This window comes from Hemicordylus capensis, chromosome 1 (assembly GCF_027244095.1).
Source record: "Hemicordylus capensis ecotype Gifberg chromosome 1, rHemCap1.1.pri, whole genome shotgun sequence".
In the NCBI taxonomy this organism is placed as follows: Eukaryota; Metazoa; Chordata; class Lepidosauria; order Squamata; family Cordylidae; genus Hemicordylus; species Hemicordylus capensis.
Window position 1 is genome coordinate 21,640,141 of NC_069657.1, and position 12,572 is coordinate 21,652,712.

The 12,572-nt window shown below is 48.8% G+C and overlaps 1 long non-coding RNA gene across 4 annotated transcripts in view; it reads right to left on the reverse strand.

The window, feature by feature from the left end:
• The window catches only part of LOC128332970 (uncharacterized), an 89,964-nt gene extending 79,217 nt beyond the window's left edge, over positions 1-10,747 (reverse strand). The window contains exon 1 of one of the 4 annotated variants that reach the window (XR_008310796.1): positions 10,288-10,747. This is a non-coding gene — a long non-coding RNA (uncharacterized LOC128332970). Of the gene's footprint in view, positions 1-2,269; positions 2,290-8,105; positions 8,126-9,722; positions 9,743-10,287 lie in introns of those variants that run through there. The other 3 variants (XR_008310819.1, XR_008310812.1, XR_008310818.1) reach the window with 3 other exon arrangements.
• Between the last annotated feature and the right edge of the window lie 1,825 nt (positions 10,748-12,572).

Consider the following 12,572-nt stretch of genomic DNA (forward strand, 5'->3'; position numbering starts at 1 on the left):
TCTTTGCAGGAAAAAATGTTCCTGCCATGTCCATTAGACACTAATTCTGCTCTTGAAGTTCATAGCTTTGAGACTCACTTGGGTTCATACTGGATGACCAGTTCTAGCTTGCCCCAGGTTGGGAACATCACAGGAATGAAATGTGCCAGTTAACTACACTTGTTTATTTAAAATATCAACATCCCACCTTTCCATCACATAAGCAGGACACCCAGTGCAGCAAATACCACAATTTGAAAACCTGACAGTGGGGCTGTGCACGCATAGTTGGGCGGGCATGGGGGGGGGGGGGAGGCAGGGTTCAACCTACCTTCCTCCAGATGACTCTTTGCAGCCCTGGCTTGGCTGCTCATGAGAACCGCCTCAGTCTCTGCTTTCTGACCCATCATGAATTCAGAACTGACTGATGGGGGCTTCTTGGTGGTAGTACCACAACTCTATATAGGAAGCTGCCTTATAAGTCAGACTATTGATCTATCTAACTCAGTATTGTCTGCACTAACTGGCAGCAGCTCTCCAAGGTTTCAGATGGACATTTCCCAGCCCTACCTGGAGATGTCAGGAATTGAACCCAGAACCTTCTGCATGCAAAACAAATGCTCTTCCACTGAGCTAGTCTCTCTCTGGAAAAGCCCACCAAGTTCCCTATCTTTCTGCTTTTAGACACTCTGAAAACCTTCTGATTCTATAAGGTGTTTTTTATTATCTCCTCTCTATCTTTTTTAGAGAGGAGAGCTGGTCTTGTGGTAGCAAGCATGACTTGTCCCCCTAGCTAAGCTGGGTCCGCCCTGGTTGCACTTGAATGGGAGACTACATGTAAGCACTGTAAGATATTCCTCTCAGGGGATGCAGCCGCTCTGGGAAGAGCAGAAGGTTTCAAGTTCCCTCCCTGGCAGCACCTCCAAGATAGGGCTGTGAGAGACTCCTGCCTGCAACCTCGGAGAAGCCGCTGCCAGTCTGTAGAGACAATACTGAGCTAGATGGACCAAGGGTCTGACTTTGTATACGGCAACTTCCTATATTCCTATGACTGATTTTATTAGTGCTGGCTCTTATATTTAATTTAATGTGCATTTTACACAGATCCCCTTTGATATATTAAAAATTTTGCTGATTAAAACTGCTGTTTTATGATAGATTTTAACCCCTGCTAACTAAGCAAAGAGACACCTTTTTAAAGTGGTGATTCTCTTTATTTAGCAGGGGGAGAGCAACTGGCCCTATCCATCCCCAGCAAAGCATCCCTCCAGTTGCTGGCGTCTGTCTTATGTTTCTTTTTTAGATTGTGAGCCCTTTGAGGACAGGGAGCCATTTTGTCTGTCTGTCTGTTTATATCTACGTAAACCACTCTGGGAACTTCTGTTGAAAAGCGGTACAGGAGAACCTCGTTAATAGCAGACTCACTATCCGCGGTTTCACGTAACCGCGATTGAGTAATAGACACCCAACCTCGGTATATGCAGGAGGGAGGTTTTAAAAGGGTTACATCCACGTATTTGTGCGTCAGGGTGGCCAGAAAAGACCACAGAGGTCCTTTCCAGCCTCCATTTTGACATCAGGAGCCATTTTATGGCTCTTCTTAAAAGGGGAGGAACTGGTGGGTTTGGGGGGCTATTGGGGGCATTGCTTGACTGCTGGGGACCTGCGAAGTGCAGTAGGCGCGTGTGCGCGCGCGCACACACACACACACACCCCTTGCATTTCTAGGGCCTTTTAGCTCTGGTGTGTTTTTTTAAAGACAAAAAACTGTGATTTGGGGCTGATTTTCAACTCCTGGGGGGCATTTTTGGACTGCTGGGGACACGTGGGGGACACTAGGCCACTACCACCATATTTCTAGGGCCTTTTAGTCACGTTTTAAACAGAAAAATGAAAAAGGTGGTGGTTTTCAGCCAATTTCCCTCTCCTGGAACCTAACCACCACGATCCCATTGCACCAATAACCCAGTATTCATGGTTTCCTTATCCACGTTAGTAGTGGAGAACAGAAGCCCCGCTAATATTGCGGTTCTCCTGTATATAAATATCCGTCATAGTCGTACTGTTACCCTATAATCCAGCTGGGGAAATTATGTTTTAAAGGGTGGAGTATACACACATAGAAAATAATAAACAACAACTATAAAGAAATAAGATAAAATTAAAAATTTTTAAAATGTACTGGCAAAACAGCAGTTATGAAATTAATGAAAATCCAAATAACAATACTTTGTCCACTGGCCCCACCACACATAAGGACAGGCACGGTCATGAAGACACACGTTCTTACCAAATGAGCTGAGAAGGCCAACAACTATCATTCAAACCAGCCCATAGGCACACTGGAAAAAAACAGTCTTCATTTGGCATGGGGGAGTTCCAAAGCCTGTGCACCACAACAGAGAAGGCCCTTTCCTACATCCCCACCAACTTCTGCGGCAACCAACCAGTCATTCCAGCCCTACTCATGTGGTTAAATTTAAAGCATGTGAATGGGGGAAGTTCAGAAATTCCACATCTGTGTGATTATGTAAAGCTCAGCAGCAAGTAAGATAAGGGTACTGGTCATGCATGCACTCGTTCTTAATTGCATGGTAAGAGGGGCTGAAGGATGGCATCATCTGAACTAATCCACAGTCTCCTGTTACCTACTTAGAGATTAAAGTAACAACCCTGTGGGCAGCCTATAGAATATATATGAATACATGAATATAATATATCAACACACACACACACACACACACACACACACACGGAGTCCCCAGCTTACAAACAGGTTGCGTTCCAAAAGTTCATTTGTAAATTGGATGTTCATAGCTCAGAATGCATATAGTTCCTATGGGGAACAATTTGTTTGTATGCGCAGGTTGTTGTTGGTTTGGGGTTGTTGTTTTTTTTACAGTTTATATCCCGCTCTTCCTCCAAGGAGCCCAGAGCGGTGTACTACATACTTAAGTTTCTCCTCACAACAACCCTGTGAAGTAGGTTAGGCTGAGAGAGAAGTGACTGGCCCAGTATCAAGGCTGAATGGGGATTTGAACTCGGGTCTCCCCAATCCTAGTCCAGCACTCTAACCACTACACCATGCTGGCTCTCATTTGTAAGTTGGGGACTTCATTAATTTAATACATTATGGAGTTTTGTTTGTAAGCATGGGTCGTTCATAAGTCAGCTGTCTGTAAGTCAGGGAGTGCCTGTATATGCAAATATTTGAATAGAATATATGTGAATATATAGAATATTTGTGAATATGCTACCTTAAAGTGACAGTGCAGCCATAGACTTGGCTTCTAGGGACCCTGTTTGCTGGTTTTTAGAAAGCAGCTGGTTCTCATAAGACTCTTAATTGCCTCAACAGTCTAAAACCATGTGCTAAAAACTATACCATGAGCAGCATTGAGCAGAACTACCTAGGGCAAACATCTGCCAGCGTTGAGATATAGGGCCTCCCCTCAAAATCTAAGCAGGTCATAGAAGAGATAGTGCGTAGGATCATTCAAGAAACGATGATACTTTAAGTGTGCAGGTCCCACACTGTTTGTTATCTGTTAATATATTGCTAACTGATAATGGAGCATGTGGATAGGCACAGTGTCCTGAAGCTCCTGTTAAGGGTGAGGGGCATTTCAGGGTGTTGGGAGGGACCACAAGGCATGCCCAAAAATGTTGGTTTGTGAGGGGAAACCTGGAGCTTCCCCCTGAGAACCAAAAACCGCCCCTGGAGAACATAGGAAACTGCCATATACAGAGTCAGACCATTGGTCTATCTAGCTCAGTATTGTCTTCACAGACTGGCAGCAGCTTCTCCAAGGTAGCAGGCAGGAGTTTCTCTCAACCCTGTCTTGAAGATGCTGCCAGGGAGGGAACTTGGAACCTTCTTGCTCTTCCCAGACTGGCTCCATTCCCTGAGGGGAATATCTGACAGTGCTCACACATCAAGTCTCCCATTCAGATGCATCCAGGGCAGACCCTGCTTAGCTAAGGGGACAAGTCATGCTTGCTACCACAAGACCAGCTCTCCTCAGAGAGCACAGATGCTTTGTGGTTACAGGATGCTCCAATGAAGGTTCCGAAAGGAGGTTCCTCTCATCCTGTCAATCAACAGGGCACAGCCATTCAAACATTGGAAGTTTGGCGGGGAAGAGGGTGAGAGAAAGAACTGGGATAATTGCCCACTGCACTCTAGTATGGCCGCATTAGGGAAAAGCCATTGCCCAAATGACATGGGGCAGAGTAACCAGCCAAGCCCCTTAATATGTCTGACTGGCAGCTTACTCTGTGCCTATAATACCAATTCTAAAGCCCACTAGTTGTTTTAAAGGGGAAAAAACAGTTATTAAAAGGGTGTGCGACACATTTTTTCTCTTTTGCCAAGCACTGCATTTATTGCTCACCAAGCTCAGAGACATAAAACACTGCCTTTGTCCAGGTTATGTGTAGGCGGGCAATGCACAAGCTTCCTTGCTCCCTTCCTCCACCTTCTTCCTCTCCCAAGGCACTCTGGCTGCAAAAACAGTTATTTCAGTCTCTGCTTCTCAACAAAAACTATTACTTCTAACAGCAAATGAAGGGTTTGCAACATGAGGAAACAGGACCTTAGAATGGGGATCTTCCATGTCCCAGCTGCAACAGCTACTAAATCGCAGTGGGCAAACCTGGCCCTCCAGACATTGTTGAACTCCCAATATTCCCAGCCGCAATTTATTGTGGCTGGGGGTAATGGGGGTTGTAGTTCAACAGCAGATGGAGAATCAAGGTTTCCTACCCTGCACTAAATTGTAACGCTGACGAGAAATGAAGGACCACCTGCTCCCCAGGAGTTCTGCCCGCCCAACAAGGTTATCAGAGGGGCTAAACTGGCATGCACAAGGGACAGGGCCTTCTCTGTTGTTGCCCCCAGGCTCTGGAGTGCTCTCCCAGCGAATATCCACTTTTAGGAGCAATTACGGTTTGGGAGATGGGGCCATAGCCCAGTGGCAGAGCATCTGATTTGCATGCAGAAGGTCCCAGATTTGCTCCGTGGCTTCTTCAGGTAGGGCTGGGAAAGACTCTTGCCTGAAACCTTGGACTGCTACTGGCGGAGTAGACAATACTGAGACAGATGGACCCATGGTCTCACTCAGTATAAGGCAGCTTCCTACATTCCTGTGTCGTATCAGCCTGAAGTTCTGTGGGGCAAAAAACACCACAACTCTATCATTTTTTTCACAAGGTTTTCAAGTTCATACAGTGCTTCAAAACCTGCAAAAACAAACCAAAGACAGCTGTGGGACAAATGAAATGAGTGTGCTCACCTTAGCCAGCAATGGGATAGTTAATTCAGGCCACCTTCAACTCTATGAAAAAAGCAATTTTGAGCAGAAAAATATGCCCAACAGACTCAGCCTATTTCAATGTAATGAATTCATCTGAAGCCCCCACAAAAGAACATAGGAAGTGGCCTCATTCTGAATCAGATCACTAGTCCAGCTAGCTCAGAATTGTGACTCTCCCAAGTTTCAGGCAAAAGAGTTTTCCCAGGCCTACTTGGAAAAGCCAGGGATCCCATCTGGGACCTTGTGCGTGCAAAGCAGATGCTCTACCACTGAGCTAGAGCCCCATCCCCTCCCCTCCCCCAAGTCAGTGACCATTCAGGGGAAACACAAGCTTCTTCTCTAGCAGGAGGAGGTAAAAATGCAAGCAAATGTATTCATAGGTTTTTTGGTGGGGGAGGGCGTTGGTAGTCAGTCTCTGGGATTCAGAGGGGGGAAGTTTGCACCTTAAGCTCAGTATGTACCCACTGCCTTTTTACAGAGTATAGTGGATTCATTATTTCTATAAATGTAATTGTAGGTGTGACATTTGCCAACCTGAAGGAAAAATGTCAAATGCTAAAAAAAAAAAAAAAAAAAGGAGGCTTGCATTTTCACACCACCAGGTTAACTGCAAAGGACAAAGAAAACACTGCTAAGCTGAAGTAAGATATACAACCAAATTTGGACTCTTTGAAGTCTCTGTATTGGGAAAAGTGGGAACAAATGAGCCTTCAGTATAGAGGCTGCAGTGATTGTTATTCCACTGATGTGGACAGTTATCCTGAATCTTCCTTATGTCTGATTGTATCCAGTTCATTTTCCATCAGCAGAAAACCCACCAGCTGAATGATAAACTCTTGCACAAGCTAGTTGGAAAGAGTAGACTGGAATGTACATTGGCGTGCTGGTGTCCCTCAGTGCTGCACATTCCCACCCACAACTTTTGCAATTAGTCAACACACATGCCCTGGCCCATCGCTACCATACACATCAGTTTTGCACAACTACTTTTTCCAGGTGGGGCGGTGGGGATGGGGAGCCTTATTCAGAAAAACAAGCATATCCAAAACATTGCATGGACTTCCAATGGACAGCAGAGAGTAGAGTACTGCGAAGCAAAGCGGAAAACTCTGTGGAAATAAAGCAACAGATTTCTTGCATCTCTAGCATTCAAAAGATCATTAGAAGCCAGCCACAGTATTCAACACGATTGTCATTCACCAGGATGCATCTAGACTATTCTTTCTTCTTCTTCTTCTTCAAAGGAACAATAAATCAGGGCTTGACAAATCCCAGACACCAGGGAGTCATGGTGCCTAGAAATTTAATGCTCATAGACTAGTTATATAAATAGCTATTGAATAAAATCTTTATTCGTCCCAGGCAGCCCTTCTTTTCTCACTACACTGCTTGTAAAGGAAACCAAGAGAAGCCCATTTACCCTCCCTTTCTACAATGTCCATCACGAAGTCTGGCTTCTACATTTGGGGAGTGGCTCCTAGATCCAAAGAAAAATTTTCAAGACTCGCCATGAATGCCACTTCATTTGCTGACGTTTCTCTCCCCATTTCCCCGCCTTCTTTCCCCAACATTCCGTTCAGCACATTCTAAAGAAATGGCAGGTGCCCTTCTCATCCATTGTCCTTTCACACATTAGGTTCTCTACAAACCGAACAACTTTAAAGGAGAAGTAAAAAGCATTTTCTAAGGAGCCGTGATACAATATAGAAGGCTCTACGCCCACTCTACTTTGCTCTTACAAGGCAAAAGGAGAGGTGGGTGTACAATTCAGAAAGTGGTGGTGCTGCTGACGAGATGTGGCTATAAGGATACAGCATTCGCATCCCCAACTTTTACACCTTTGCCTGCCTCCATCCTCCCTCATGGGTGCTCTAATGGGCAGCGTGTTGGCCTGAAGCATGGAAATCCCCATTTCAGATGAACCGACCATATCACCATGGGAGGAGCTGCATCACACATTACCTTTCTTAACTGCACACACCTCTCTTTTAAATGCACACCTTAAAATGCAGCGTGTGAGTGTGAGAAACATATTTAGAAACATTTCCCCCACACAGGCACAATAACTAGAAAGCCAGAATTGGCCACTCCAAAGCCATTCGGGATCCACCATTGTGTCATGCAGGGGTAGGCAAGCTTGGGCAGTCCCACTGTTGTTGACCTACAACTCCCCTCCTCGCTAGCCACAACTGATTGTGGCTGGGGAGGATGGGAGTTGTCGTTCAACAAGAGCTGGAGAGCCAAAGATTGCTCACCCTGGTGTAAGGTATGAAACAGCTCTGGGTGGCTACAAGCAAATCACTTTTTTCCACCTTTAGTTCCTTGTCAGTAAAATGTGAACAGTGGTCACATGACAAGGCTCCTGTGCTGGGGCAAGTAGGAATATAGGAAGCTGCCTTATGCCAAGTCAGACCATTGCTCCCTCTAGCTCAGTATCGTCTACACGGACTGGCAGCAGCTCTCCAAGATTTCAGGCAGGAGTCACCTTCAGCGTTCAAAACAGATGCTCTACTGCAGAGCTCTAGCCCCGTCCTCAAATAAGCTGAGTGAAGGATTGCTAAATCCTCTGTGCATTAGGAGTGCTATAGAAATTATGACTAGCAGCAAATTGGAGACATCCAAGTACTTCACTGGCATCTGCATTTTGCTTACTCCCCGGGTATGGTCTGAGGGCACATGGTATAGTCCCCTCGTGAAACTAAGCAAGTCTGGGCCTGGTCAGTGCCTGGATGGGCAACCATCTCTGAACCCCATGAATGCTGCCTTGAGTTCTAAGATGGCGAGATATACATATAATTAATATGTCTATACCTGCAAAATCCAGTTCAACATCACTTCTTTTCACCTAGCATAGTTACGAATTTCAATCTTCACCGGTTCTCTTTGTCCGGCTTGTGTGGCATACAGGATGTTTCATGAGCAAGCATGAAAAGCTGTAGATTCAGATGCCATTCACTTAGGGAGCAGGGCTGTATCTGAACAGCATTCCTATTGAAAATACTTTCAAGCAGGAACACAGAGGCAAATTGATCTATTTTATTTCCACAAATGAAAGGCAGCACCCATTCACAGAGTGCACGGAGCCACAAGTGTTTTGCGTCTGTTCGTCTATATCCTGCTTTCTTCCCCCATGGCTTCCATCACACCTGCTTGCACTTCAGTTCCTGCCTGAAAATGTTCCACACTGATGGATTCTTGTTCATATACTGATGCTGAAATTTTAACTCTCTGCTATACGCTTCAGTTCCACAGCATTCTACACAGGGATTCCCAGCAGTAGCCAAAGGCTATTGTGGCTGGGAGTGATGGGAGTAGTAGTCCAACACCATCTGGAGACCCAAAGCTGGGAACTTAAATGATTCAACAATGCAAATCAGCTATGATGGGTATTGTAGTCTAACAACATCTGGGGACCCACCCCCCCAGGTTGGGAATCTCCATTCTACATGACTCAACCAGGCAAATACACAAGGGGCACAAAACCCAATGAGACCTGGTCTAGTGTGGGGATCATGCTATTTCATGTTCTGGGAAAGTAAGCTGTTGGGAAGAGACAGACTACCAGATTTCCAGCATTCCGATCTGGCTTCCCAAAGAAAGCTGTCAACAAGACTAGCCCTGGCTCAACCACCAGAGTTGTTTGAGTCCCACCATGCCATGCTTTGAGTTCTGATCCAGGTCTTTAGTTCTGCTCCTGGATCTTAACCATAGTCCTGTCCCATCTCTCCTCCCAACCCCACTCCTCCCACCTTTCTTGCCTCAGTTTTAGCAGTCTGCCATCTTGGTCTTCACCTTTTCCTCCTGCCACAAATCTCTGCTTGCCAGATGGGGTGTGTGCATTTGACCACCTGGTCATGGATGGGTTACTGCTAGGGCTTGGGCTTAAAGACGGAGGAGGAGACATCCTCCACACTTCTCCAGCTTTGCCCTCCTGCACATGAACCAGTTACCCTATACCTTTCTCCTAAGTTTCTGCTTGGCCTTTCCTTCCACCTGTGCAGCCCCAGCTGCTCCCCCATCACCTGCCTCCAAGCTCACCCCTGGGCTTTAATCCCACCCAAAATAAACGGGATTTACTCCTGAGTCAATACAGCTAGGTTTGGGCTGACAGACATCTCCCTGCTTGCCCTGCAGCCTCTACTTCTTCCACACCATCAAGCTTCAACACCCCTGTGAAATGGGATGGCCCCCTGACCACAGAAGTCACCTTAAGTGGCACAGCAGGAAAATGCTTGACTAACAAGCAGAAGGTTGCCGGTTCGAATCCCCGCTGGTCCTATATCGGGCAACAGCAATATAGGAAAACGCTGAAAGGCATCATCTCAGACTGCGCGGGAGGAGGCAATGGTACCCCCCCCATTCTACCAAAGGCAACCACGGGGCTCTGGAGGCGCCCGGAGTCGAAATCGACTTGGCGGCACACTTTACCTAGCACAGAGCTTACAAAAGGAAAAGACCACGCCAACTCTTTGAGTTAGTCGAACAGAGCCTTCATTTTCCGGGGCAGGATCCTTCTGTCGATCAGCCGTTGAGAACAAACATCAGAGAAAAGCTCCCGGGGCAAGCGGCCAGTCATGGCTGGAGACCTTCCGGCCGGCCCAGCAGGGGGAGCCCTCCCTCCTCCTGCCCCTCTCTCACCCCGCCCGCCCGCCTGCCTGTCCTCCCAGCCCCATAGCTTCCCGTCGCCTACCTCCCGGCCTCTTCCTTCCCCCTTTGCCGTGCCTCCGGACCCCTCAGCACCCACAGCCATCCCTCCCACGGCTCGCGCTTCTCCCCCTGGCCTCCCCTCCCCATCCCTTGCCCCCCGCCACCGTTTTCTCCCCCCTTATTCCTAGCTCTTGTGAAACGCCGGTGTCTCTCTCTCCTGCTGCCCTTGGATGCCTGACGGCGGGACCCCGGCCGCGCCTAAGCGCCCCTTGCCTCTGCGGCGAGGGTTGGCGAAAGATCCGCTGCCCGCGCGAGCTGGTCTTGTTCAGCAGCCTCCTGCGCTTACCTTCTCCTCCCGCCGCTGCTGCCTCCGGCGCAAGGAGGATCCGAGGCGCGTCTCCGCGCTCCCAGCCGGGGCGAGCGCTACAGAGAGAGGGCGACGAGGAAGGGAGGCGGCGATCCAAGCGGGCGCGCAGCTTTTGGGCGCCCATGCACCGCCGCGCAGGGAGACTCAGCAGCGGGTCCGCAGCGTCGGGCATCCAACAGGGCTCGCTGCTAGCATCGCGCGCTGTGGGAGCAGCTGCTGCACCTCGCTGGCATGCAAAGCAACTCTGCGACTTCCAGGAAGGGAGACGAGGGAGGGGGCGGGCGGGGGGAGGCTCCGCGGTAGGAAACCACTCCTTCTCCTCCTCCGGGCTCCCTGAGGCTCTCTGTACGCCGTGGGGCTGGCGAGCCGGGCGGCCGGATTCGCGCAAGCAGCAGCCGAGCCCTCCTCCTTGGCAGTTCGGGCTCTCGCGCCCCCCTCCCCGGCCGCCGCGCTTCAGGGCACCGCTTGACGCCGAGTTTGGGAAGTGGGAGGGACTTGTGAAGTTTGCAAACTCAAGAGCCAGTGGCAGAAGGAGAGCCCCGAGCCCCGCGCAGACCCAAAGGGTCAGCATCCTGGGCCCGCCCAGAGGCCTCTTCCAGGAAGCCCACCGGCAGGCTGCGGAGAGCATCCGCAGCACTTGGCATGCAGAAAGTCCCAGGTTCAACCCCTGGCTACTGTGGCGGCTTTTGCGCATCAAGTCCAGCACGGTCTGCTTTGACTAGCAGCAGCAACAGCAACCAACTTCTAAGGCTCATAAGAAGCACATAGGAAGCTGCCTAATAGCAAGTCAGGCTCGCCTTGGTCCATCTAGCTTAGTATTGTCTTCTACACGGACGGACTGGCAGTGTGCTTCTGCCAGGTGTCAGGCAGGAGTCTCTGCCAGCCCTGCCTGGAGAGGCCAGGGAGCGAATCTGGGATTCCGACCCATCGCCTGAGGGGAATATCTTGGAGCAGACTGCGCTTGCCCATCCATAGTCACCCATCCCAATGCAAGCCTGCTAACTGAGCAGAGGCACCATTTAAAGTGATGGTTCTCTTATATTTAGCACCGGGAGAGCAACTGACTCTATCCAGCTTCAACACAACATTCCTCCAGTGGCAGGAGGAGGAGCCCTGTGTAGCACATGTTGTTGCTCCAGTCAAGGCTGGAGATTACCAGCATATGCACCACACTGTGAAGTTATTCCTTTCCAGCAATGGACCCTCCAGGTTGCTCCTTCAGTCTGGGAAACAGGAGAGAGACTTGGATCCAGGAGTGCTCAGAGTGTGTGCATGTTCTTTCTAAGGGAGTGCAATCTCATCCAGCAGAGGCAGCAGCTCTATCACATCTCCTAGATTTACGACTCCTCATAATGAACATCTCCATCTTGTTCCAATTCACCTTCAATTTATTATCCCTCATCTAGCCCATCACTGCCTGTAGGCAGGCATTTAGGGAAGCTATGCAATCGCCTGATGAAGTTGTCATGGAGATAGATTGGGGTGTCAATATGACAGCATACTGTTTTTCCTCTTCCCTTCTTAATTTAAAAGGGGGGGGAGGAAGGGGGAGAGCAGCTGCCCCGCTGACCCTGCCCCCTGCATCTGACATCACACCCCCGTGTCCTGACATCAGACACAGGTTTTTTTTTTTCAGGAGTTGGAGTTTAACTCCCAAAGGAGCTGTGCGGCCCCCTCGGGAGTTAAACTAAGGCGGTGGCTGCTTTAGGCAGCCTTTTAACTCCTGAAGGGGTCGCGCGGCCCCCGCTCAGGAGCTAAACTAGCACCCCTACATCTGACATCAGCTGCGGAGGGCATGTCAGGGCCGCAAAGCGCGGCCTGTGATTGGTGCAGCCTGGGTTCTTTGAACCCGTTCACCCAATGATAGCTCCGCCCCTGGGGGAGAGATTTGAAATAACTACTGATAGACCCCCAAATTAATCTCATCCCCTTTAGAAGCCATCATCATCATCATCACATCTTGTGGCAGCAGATTCTGTATCAATTAATTATGTGTTGTGTGAAGAAGAACTGCCTAGGGCAGAAGTAAAGAAACCTTGGGTCTCCAGCTGTTGTAGAACTACAATTTCCAGTTGTGGCTGGGGATGATGGGAGTTGTAGTCCAACAACTGCTGAAGACCCAACGTTACCTACCTTTGGTCTGAGGTATCCTGGGCAGAGACCAGACAGCTTTCAACCTCTCTGTTGGGGGAAAACAAACAAGCACCTATCTAAAGTATTGCATTTAGCAAAACAAAGTGCCTGACATACAGAGCAAGGAGATC